An 11,015-nucleotide genomic window follows, 5' to 3' on the forward strand; every position below is an offset into this window, starting at 1 on the left:
AAATAAAATATGATTTAAGAAAGTTAAGACCTAGTTAACTATAGAGTTGTTAAGAGGATCAAATAAGACAACATAATGCTTCTAAAAGGCACACAGTAAGTCTTAAATATGGGGCTTCGTACTTGGACTCTGATAAGCCTTAATAGAAAAATGCCTGCTCCATGCATATGGAATCCCAATTGTTACTTCTATTTTTTTTTATTTTTTTATTTTTTTGAAGATTTTATTTATTTATTTAACAGACAGAGATCACAGGTAGGCAGAGAGGCAGGCAGAGAGAGAGAGACGGGAGGAAGCAGGCTCCCCATGGAGCAGAGAGCCTGATGCGGGGCTCGATCCCAGGACCCTGGGATCATGACCTGAGCTGAAGGCAGAGGCTTTAACCCACTGAGCCACCTAGGCGCCCCTCAATTGTTACTTTTAAATAAATGCTCATTATTGAAAATACTTTGAACACTGGGCTACAACATGCTTATTTATTTATTTTTTTAGTGAAGAAAAACTTCTGTAAGCATTTCTCAAATTCGCTGGCATTAGAAATGCTGAAACATGGAAGAGAACGGTTGTGGAAGAGAGATGAACAGCAGATTCAGGAAGGCAGTAGACTGTGAAAGACATTGGATGCCAGGTTAAGACACATGGCTGACAAATTCTTTAAAACGTGAGGCAGAGAGCTAAGCCCAAAGCACAAAGACTAACATAGTTAGATCGTTAGTTTGAGTGAGTGCTCTCCATATTTTTGTGTCAGGAGAACACAGAAATGACAAGATGTCCTCAGTGTGCTGGTGTATACAGACCAGGTTCCCCGTGGCGGGTGTCAGCTCACAGGGCAGGGTGGGCTGCTCCCACAGCCTCCGAGCGCCACCAAGGTCTCCAGACCCACCCAGTGGTAACTTTCACCTCAGCACACCTACAGGCCATCAGTGACCCTTTCCAGAGCACAGCAGTTGGACCTTTGGTCTCACATATACAGAATAGTTTGATGATGACTTGTCAAACAAACAGGACAGAACACATCATATTCTGATTTTTATTTATTTTTTTATTTTTTTAAGATTTTATTTATTTATTTGACAGACAGAGATCACAAGTAGGCCGAGAGGCAGGCAGAGAGAAGGGGGAGCAGGCTCCCTGCTGAGCAGAGAGCCCGATGCCGGGCTTGATCCCAGGACCCTGGGATCATGACCTGAGCCAAAGGCAGAGGCTTTAACCCACTGAGCCACCCAGGTGCCCCATATTCTGCTTTTTAAAATAGATTCTCACCACTTAGAGCTATTATTTGAAAACATTCACAATGGGATCCTAAATGAGAGAACTTCTCCAAATCCCCATTTACTTCACAGCAATAAAGCAAAAGAGACATTCTAGGCTAACTGCTAAAATTTAGTGCACTTAGTGATGAAAGGACACATTTATGGGCTTTAAGGTCTAGGCTAATTTACACTTGCTATTATCTTTCTACCTATATGCGGCGGACAGAATGATGCCCCCCAAATATCCACGTACTAATCTCCAGAACCTGTAAATATGTTATCTTACATGAGGAAAGGGACTTTTCAGATGTCATTAAATTAGAGATGGATCCTGAGTGGGGGAGATGGTCCTGGATTTTTCAAAAGGGAAAATGCAATAGCAAGGGTCCTGTCATAGGTCTGTCTGTGACAGAGGAAGCTGAGGTGAGACAGACAGAGAGACAGAGATTTAAGATGCTCTGCTACCATCTTTGAAGATGGAAGAGGGTCCAAGAGACCAGGCTTACAGGTGGCCTATAGAAGCTGGAAAGACAAAGAACACAGGCCTCCTGACACCTTGATTTCAGGATTTCCACCTACAGATTATAAGAGAATAAATGTATGTTGTTTAATCCACTAAATTCATCATATTTTTTTACAGTCACAATAATGAACTAATATACCATGTGTCTGTGTAATATAGTTTTTATGCTTTTCCCTCTTGGCTTAAGACATAACACACAGTTCTGAACCAAACAGAAATACATATTAAATTGTCACTTGTGGAAGTGAAGTTCCAACCCCTCACCTCTAAGAAGAGTCAAGAGAAGAGAGTTAAGGATCTGTATTTTTTTCAGTATTGAATCAATCATTTCCATTAAAACGTTATGAACTATCAGGAGTACCTTAAAGATCGTTAAATAGTTCATGTTTAAAATTCTTTCTGTGCAATGTTGATACTTTGCCTTTATTTTTGACACTTTTCCTTTAATAAAATGCACCATTTATCACATTTGCAGTGGAATATCAATGATTTCTTAATAGTTGGTATCTGAATTTTTCTACTCAACATTATGCCTAGATTTTAAAATGTCACAAGGACAGCAGACATTTAAAGAGAGATAGTTTGGCAATGTGTATGATTGTGTGTTTGTGTGTGTGTGTGTGTGTGTGTATGTTTACATGTGTGTATAAAAAGATACCACACTTTCCACATCAACTTCCTTAGCTTTATTATTCTCTAATTCCGGGATCTTGAAAACCAACTACAGCCTCTGTGCCTCAGTTTCCTCAAAATACTACCTCATAAGAATAGTGAAGATAACCAGTAAAGAAAATGTATGAGAATGATAGGAATGCTACTTGGCACATAGTAATCACTCTGAAACATTAGTATTATCTTCATCACTAGTATTATTATCTTCATCACTAGTATGCCCACTAACTAAATGCACATACAAGAAACCTCAAATCTCTTGCACTATCCAGAGATGGTGGGAACACCACTGTGACCATTAGTGGTCAGTTATCCTACTGTATCTTACTGATGGCCTGCGTGACTTCTCCAACGGGATGCTCACAATCCCATGGATCAAACCATTGCCATTCGCTGCCCACTATTGCAAATTACTCTTCTTCTGACTCAATGGTAGGATTCAACAATGTAGGATCATTAAAAATACATTTTCAGAATAGTGAGCTATTTAGATACTTTTAGCATTTACATTCCCACTGGTTAAATTAAGATCATGCTTAATCTTCTTAGTTGGATAGCCAGAACTTTAAACCAATAAATGGAGGACACCCGTTATACCTGGTGGCACGCATTGACTTATATATTCAATTTAATAAGAAATTCACTTATCTGAACCAAGCATTAATCATGTCATAACTACGTTGAAAGGATATTTTCCCTCTTAGAAAGGAAAATCTTGATATCAGGATAATTTCGTGATTTCCAAATTGTATCTGTTAAATCTCCAGTAACCAGGGCACTAGATACCAATTGCTAGACTATGAATCAGTGTATCTGGAGTACTCATTAAGAGGTTACTTACATTATCTATCAGAATTGGCAATTGACAACTTCTTAAACTATTGGCTATGTTTCCTCATCACTGACATAGAACCAATAAGATATTACCTAGAAATTACAATGTGTGCTGCAAATATACAATTGGTTAAATGATTTCGTAGTCAAATGTAAGGTACTCAAGAACTTGCTGTCTTTGAAGCCTTTGAACACAGCCATAGGCCACTATAATCTCCACATTTAGAGCTTTCAATTAAATATATCTTCTCATTTGAATATTAATTATTTTGACATCTAATGACACTTTTCAACTTACATTTTTTTTTTAAATTACATCTTGTCTCAGTATATAGTTAAAAGGGCTCGTTCATTTTAAAAATCACTCTGCCCGTATTGGGTATTAACTCCTTAGACTTTTTTTTATGAGATTAATTAGTTAACAAGTATATGTTAACAGGCTTAATTTTAAGACATTCTAGTTAATTTCCTACACAGGACAGGTCGGAATACAACATATTCATTGCAACAGAGGCAGAAGGAAAGACAAGATATGTCATGATGAAATGAATACCTGTTCCTTAACCATCATAGCCTGAAGCTTGGGTTTTGTTAACAAACAGATATCAGCATCGTTTTCACACGGGCACAGAATAGCTGGTTGGTTTCACTCCTTCACTAACTCTGTAAACATTTATAGAAGATCTCAAAGCCTGGAACTAATTCAGTTATTAGTAATATAAATAACTATTCCATTTGTTATATTTTATAGAAGAAAAATGGAAAAGTGATTTTAATATGGATACACTTCTTTTTAGTGGTTTATTATTGCATTAGCACAGAATCAGTCTTAAGAAGGACATTAAGAAATGACCCAACTGTTTTTCTATCTTTGGCATGCCTTACGAAGTTTTACTCTAAATCTTTGCATTTGTGATGAGGGGAAAAAATAAAGACAAGGCTTTTTGCACCGTACCCTTCAGACTCAGGATTGCTACATGTACATCTGGGGAAGAAATTTTCAGAGATAAGGAAAGCACTGGGTGAGACAGAAGTGGAAAGTGGAGAGCCACACCTTGTCACGATGTGATGCAACACAGAGCAGACTCATTCTGAGCTGGGTGTGAAAAAAGCTGCCTGTCATAAGATGCACCTGCCTTTCCTGATCATTCTTGATACACAGCATTAGACTGCAACTGGTGGTGGCTCTTTTAGTAATACTGGACAGGGCTCTTTTAAGCCAGGATTTTTTTTTTTTTTTTTAAGACAAAACCTTCATTGAAAATGACTAAAACATACTCTTGGAATCATATGTTGTTTATTAAATGAATAACTGAATAAGAAATATTTATACATCAAAACACAGGTAACAGATAAACTGATTCTGGTTACTCTTTGGTCCTTCTCGGGTGAGAATTTGATGCACCTTTTAGGGCATCATCACCAGGTGGTATCAATTCTCTCCTCACCACATCCTGGTTTGGTTTATTTTCTGATACTCTATTGAATGGACGCTGTTCTTTTCCAAAATTGTTGGCTGTGAAAAAAATTAAAATTGATACAATCTGCAGAGAATTCTTGACTTTCCATCTTCTCATGTTCAAGTTTCAAAAAAGATCAGTATATTTATCAGTGATTCATATAATGCCAGCTAAGCCTGTTACTCCTAGCTGCTGTGGCAATTCATGTACAACAGTAATGTGGGGGCATGCATTCTCCTCCAACAAGCTTTCTGTGGAATAACGCCACGGCTGCCTGTTTCTTTAATGGAGAAGTGTGTCATTGGCGTAGCTTACTGAGTTTTGTCTCACTTGAAATTTGATCTGTGTTAGGGCAGTAAGAGAGGTTTTGTAGTTCATTTGAATTTGGGGTCTGAAGAAAGCTGTTGCTGGCTTAGTAACTTCCTGATCAAGCCCCCTATAGCATCTTTGACTCTATGATACTTTCTGGGATTTTCACAGCAAAGATCTCTTCTGGGTACTACAGTGAAAGAGTCTACAGTTTTTTCCTTACCTCTGTTATTCTTACCCCTCTCTAAAATTTAATAGTAAGCATTTACCACTATACCTTAAGTGATAAGGTAATGACAGTGTATACCAGTTACTTAAAAAAGAAATTCATTAATTAAGTTTATTATTTCAAGGAGACAATGCATTAAATTTTATTACTATGTAAAAATATATACCATTCCTTTTTTATTTCAAAAACATGGCTTTTAGATACATAGATAGGTAGTTAGGTTGACAGATAATCTCATTTTATTTTCCCCTTAAACCTACTCAATTACGTTGATCTGTGAGGGAAATTTAAAAACAAACAAACAAACAAAAAACTATCAGGTGTACATGAATAAGACAGCCTATTTCAGTAAAAAAAAAAAAAAATTCTCTTATTGCTGCTTGATAAGAAACTGAACAACAGATTCTACTAAGGCTAATTGACATAAATTCTACCATAGGATTAATTCAATTTCCATTAAGCACCGGGGTGCTAAGCCTTATGTTATGGCAATCATTCATTATCATAGGAAGACTTGCTCTATTATCCTATTATCCTAGATATAGTATTTGTTCAAAACAAAATTATAGATATTATTTGGGAGATAATATATAATACAATATCCCTTGGGATTACCATATTTCTCTCTCTCTCTCTCTTTTTTTTTTTTTTTTTTTTGAGACACTAATCCTTAGTATAAATTTCAGGCTAATGCAAATTTTTTAATAAAAACCTTCAAGTATTTTATGGTTAAATAATGATAATTAAAAGAGATTAATTTGCTTTCTGCATTTGTAAAATTCATTCAAGAGCATAATGCAGGATGCTATCTTTCCCTAAGAACTGCATTTTTGTATTACTATTTCCTTTAGAGAGTTCACTAAGTCTAGATAAATGCTGTATATTTTATAAACTGCCTTTTATATCTCAAAAATGTCTATTTTTCTGAACAGACTGAAAAAAAATCACTTCCTCTTCTAATGTATCATGCTAAAGTCTAGAGGATAACAGTGACTAGGTCAAAAGGAGCTTAAAGCAGCAGGACACTTCAATTAATAAGACAAGATAAATATTTGAGGAACTTTAAAGGTTCATTTCTCATAAAGATTTAGATAACCATCATATGTTATATAATGACTTCATTTTCATAATCATCATCTGAAATTCCCTTTAAATTAAATATATATATATATTACATGTAGATATATTTTATTTGACATATCCTCCCAATGAAACAATTACTTTGGTGCATTTAATGGCCTTCCTCCTAACTGATAGAGCTGTACAATGTTCTCCATTCTGCTATTAAAATATTCTAATTAAATCAGTCACCCTAGTCCCATCTGTTATATACTGATCTCATGCGGAGAAGCTGCTAGAATCTCTCCAGGGTAGTGAATGTACTCAGTTCCTTTCATGGCCCATTGGATGTCACAAGCAGGAGGACCTTGTTCTTGGTTTGAAATTATAACTAATGCTCCGGGTATACAATAAACCATAGCGGATGTTATGGAGATTAAATCAGCTCTTTTTCAGAATGCTTGCAGAGTAAAACAATTGTGGTCCATGTCATTGTTCAGAAGCCTACACTTCATCATGGTCTATGAGGAAGGTCTGAGGAGATTTCCTGAATATTCCCTCCAGGTCTAAGCATGATAGGCACCGGATCCTAGGTCTATGGGAACATAGGTGAACTGGTGAATCTATCACCCAAGACTGGAGCCTACCAGAGCACCAGAAATCAGCACTAAAGTGCGACTCCTAAGTGCAGATGACCTCTGTCCTTTCAGGGATCACGGCATCACGGCACCCTTGATGAGCGTTTCCCAACAAGTTTACTGTTTTTTAAATTTTAATTTCTTGGAAATTCTCTGTGGTTTGATGGCGGGTAATCCATGGAACTGTGTGTGTAATCTTCTTGTTAAAAGATGATAGTAACAGTGGTCTTGATATGTTAATTAGGAGGATTTGGCTGACAAAATGCAGGTTTTCATAAGTGATAGATGAGAAAACTATTTTTCTCTGCATTGCTGTTGCTATTTTTTGGTTCTAACTCTTCAATTCATGGAATGCAGATGTCTTTTACAAAGAAAAAATCTTATTTTATTACTGTATTTTAATAATTAGGTGGGTTAGTCTAGTTGATACTTCTGTTCGCTGAAATGTATGACTACCCATTATTAATTGTGATGATGCTTCATTACAAAGTTGACAGTTCTGCTTATATCTCAGATCCTTTTTGGTGTTGAGAAGGCCATGAAGTATATATTAATAAGCTTGTACATTATTTATACAAACAGCTAAGCATACAGCTCTATCTATCTATTACAAATGAGCATATACTTTTTTTCTCTTATCCTATTTTTTACTACTTCAAATATTAAATAGTTTCAAAGTTTGTTTTTATCAAATCTATTCATGCATATAAAGAATCAACTGTTCTACCAGATTTTAAAATCCAGTGTCCCTATATGAGGCAATCCTTTGACTCTTGTATCTGATTAAGCATTTACTTGTTTTTATACAAATTGCATGTCTGTTGGTATCTACTGCCCTCCTGTTATAGCTCTTTCTCCCCTTGCCTTCTCTTGCACATATATACCTTCATCTACACTTTTTCTTGATAAGCTCAATCCCACTCTCATTCTAATCAGTGTTTTGTGTTAGAGTTTGTGTTATTCTGAATCCTACCCAGAGCTCATCTCCCATTTACTTGGCTCATTCACCTCCGACGTCCCTAAACTACCATTTCACTTCTCTCTCTTCAAACCTCTAACGTCTTCCTTCTAGTCCTCACTCACAGCTGACCTTGCTTCCTATTTTCCTGGGAAAACCAATGAGGGTAGAAGAGAAGGCCTCCAGAAGCTCTCAGATAGGACATGTTGACCCCACATCCTTCACACTCTGCCCTGTCTCCCGTAAGGACAGGTGGACCCCCTCACTCACATGTTTGCTTCTCACCCTGCCCAACAGACCCACACTGGCCACACTAGGCACTCTTATAGCACTTTTCCATATTCTGCCTTTTCTGCACTTCTATAGGATCACTATGATTATCAAATACTTTCCTCACATTTTTAAAAAGAGGAAATCCTATCAATACATTTAAAGTCAGTTCCCACATTTCTCTACTTCTCTTCCTCCTACCCCAATCCCCCATTAAGGCAAATCTCTACAAAATGTTGTCTGGACAGACTTGCTCTTTTCAACTGAACTCTTCACATTTTCTCTTGAATCCTCCTCAGTCACGATTTCATTTTCACCATGTTTGCAAAGCCATTAATAAGAAGACTAATTCCCAGTTGTCATGAGACTGAACATCAACATTTGGTATAATCCGGCTCTGAAACAGTTTTTTCCCCCTTTGGATTCCAGAAAACACCTGGTGTTCCAGCCTTTGTTTCTCAGTCTGCTTTTCTGATCTCACCTCTCATGCTCTGACCTCCAAATGCTGGTAAGCCCCAGGACTGTCTTCCATTCACACTCAAACCCCTTGTGACATTACCTAATTTCATGGCTTCAGATTTCCATCTCCAGCCTGAACGCTTCCTCTGAATTCCAGAGTGTCACATTCAAATGCTTAGTCAATATTTCTACTGAGATGTCTAGTGGATGTTTCCAGCTTACCAAACATAAGAGTACACCTCCAAGAAAGAAAGAAAGGAAGGAAGGAAGGAAGGAAGGAAGGAAGGAAGGAAGGAAAGAAGGAAGGTGAAGAAAGGAAGAAAGACTGGACTAAGGAAGAATCTGCTCTGCCAGTAGTAAAGATCCTGTCTGGCTTTGTCATAGACTGTTACTTTTCATTCAACCCAGCAGCAAATCCTATTAGTTCTGCCTCCAAATTATATTCAGATTTAGGATCCCACTCTTTCCATCCTCATTACTACCACCCTAGGCAAAGCCCTGATCTTCCCTCATCTATATTGTCACAGATGCTATCAATTGATACACTTGCTCTGCCTTTACTTTCTTTTCTGTCTGTTCTCAACACAGAAGCCAGATTGATCAAGTTAAAATGACATATTATGCCATAACTCGACTCAAAACAGTATTTCTTAAAAATTTCAATTTATTGCTTTTAAATATTTTCTCACTATAGCATTAGGACAGTTTCAAAAGACAGCATAAGGAGATGTACACATTCACTCTCTGTTGCAAATGCACCTATATGTTGAAGAACCATGTTATCAGAATCAGTATCCGAATGTCTTATTGACAAGTCCCTACCTGGGGTGGCTGTGTTTTGGGCTGGCAGAGTCTAGACAGGGAATGTGGTGGGGAGCACAAGGGTAGAAACTCTGTGTAGGAGGCCCTGATGAAGGTTGTCCTTTTCCAGCTGGAATTACTCTTGAGGAGAAGACCCAAGACACCAGGAAAAGGATAAGCACAGTGTATTTTCAAGTACATCCACTTTTCTGTGTTCTCATCTTTATGTTGTCTGGCATCTTTGTTAAAGTCCTTCTGTCCTTTGAGATGACCCTGGGCATTATTATCAGAATTCTTGGCCTGAAACTCACTATGTTGAATATTAAGCTGCATGTCATGCTGCTCTCCCTCCAGAATATGAACCAGCAGACAACACAAAAATCTGAATGCTGACAGCAGAGGAAGGACAAAACACTCAGCCAAGGTTTAAAGGCCATTTCCCAAAAGTGGGTTTCCTAAAATCTGCTAGGGAAGTTGAGGTATCCTGAAAATGCACCATGCTTAAACTTCATCTCATGTAATTCCAGTTGGAAAACCTAAGGAAGCAAAGCTACTTGGATTTGGCCTTATAATAAAATGTGGTTTGTGGGTTCAGAAGGAAAGAAAGACTGTTATGGGATTAAATTCCAAAGAAGGCAGAAACCAAAGCTACTGGAAAACAATTAAAGCTTTTCGGTGTGTTCATGACCATCATGTAGAAGAAGAAAGCCATGACAATACCTACATCTTACTAGAGAACCTAAGGTGGCTTCAGGCAACGTACAAACCCAAATCCTTCAGAAGATTTAAGCCCTACCTAACACACTGCCACATGAGTGGAGGGGCAGGATATATGCAGAGCAAAGCACCTTTGGGGATTGGTTGATGCATCCAAGATGGACAAATGCACAAGCAGTTCTTCCACTGAAAACAGTGCTGGGGAAATGCATGGAAATCATAAACACAGAGCCAGGAGATTCCAGAGATCCCACAGGAAAGGAAATTTTCCACCCTTTTGGGCAGTAACACAACTTGAACAAAGGTTATCTAACCATCTAACCAAAATCTTTTGGTACTAGCATGATAACTAGTATCCTCCCATAGAAGGTCCTAGTTAATATTCTGAACTTGTGGTTTCTCTGTACTATGTTGACCTTATACCACATTTATAATCTTCAGCCATGTGGTTATGTATATAGATGCCTTCCCTGAGACTAGCCTAAAGAATGCAAGTGAAGCATATAAAAATGAAGGTAAAAATTAGGAAAACCTTAGTAGAAAAACATGAGTGAACAGAGGTAAAATAACTAACACCAAACTGAAAGGCTTCTGCATCTCTATTATAGAAAACTAGAATTCCAGTAAGGACTTCTACGTGAACAAGTATCCCATATAAGAAATCTTGCATATGTACGTTTGTCATTTGAAGCTTTAAATGAGCTGGGCAGTCTGTTAAAATGTGTTTTGATGCAGAAACATACACATATATAAATATGAAATATAATATATAATAATAAAATACTATATATAAAAATATATGTGTGTGTGTGTGTGTGTGTATGATGTGTGTA

General features: G+C 37.3%; 1 pseudogene; it reads left to right on the plus strand.

Annotated features, from left to right (window-relative positions):
* Positions 1–768: 768 nt before the first annotated feature.
* Positions 769–10,616, plus strand: LOC116881273 (annotated as a pseudogene).
* The last annotated feature ends 399 nt before the right edge of the window (positions 10,617–11,015 follow it).

The sequence above is a fragment of the Lontra canadensis genome, unplaced genomic scaffold, assembly GCF_010015895.1.
Source record: "Lontra canadensis isolate GAN:19392208 unplaced genomic scaffold, GSC_riverotter_1.0 scaffold73, whole genome shotgun sequence".
Taxonomy (NCBI): Eukaryota; Metazoa; Chordata; class Mammalia; order Carnivora; family Mustelidae; genus Lontra; species Lontra canadensis.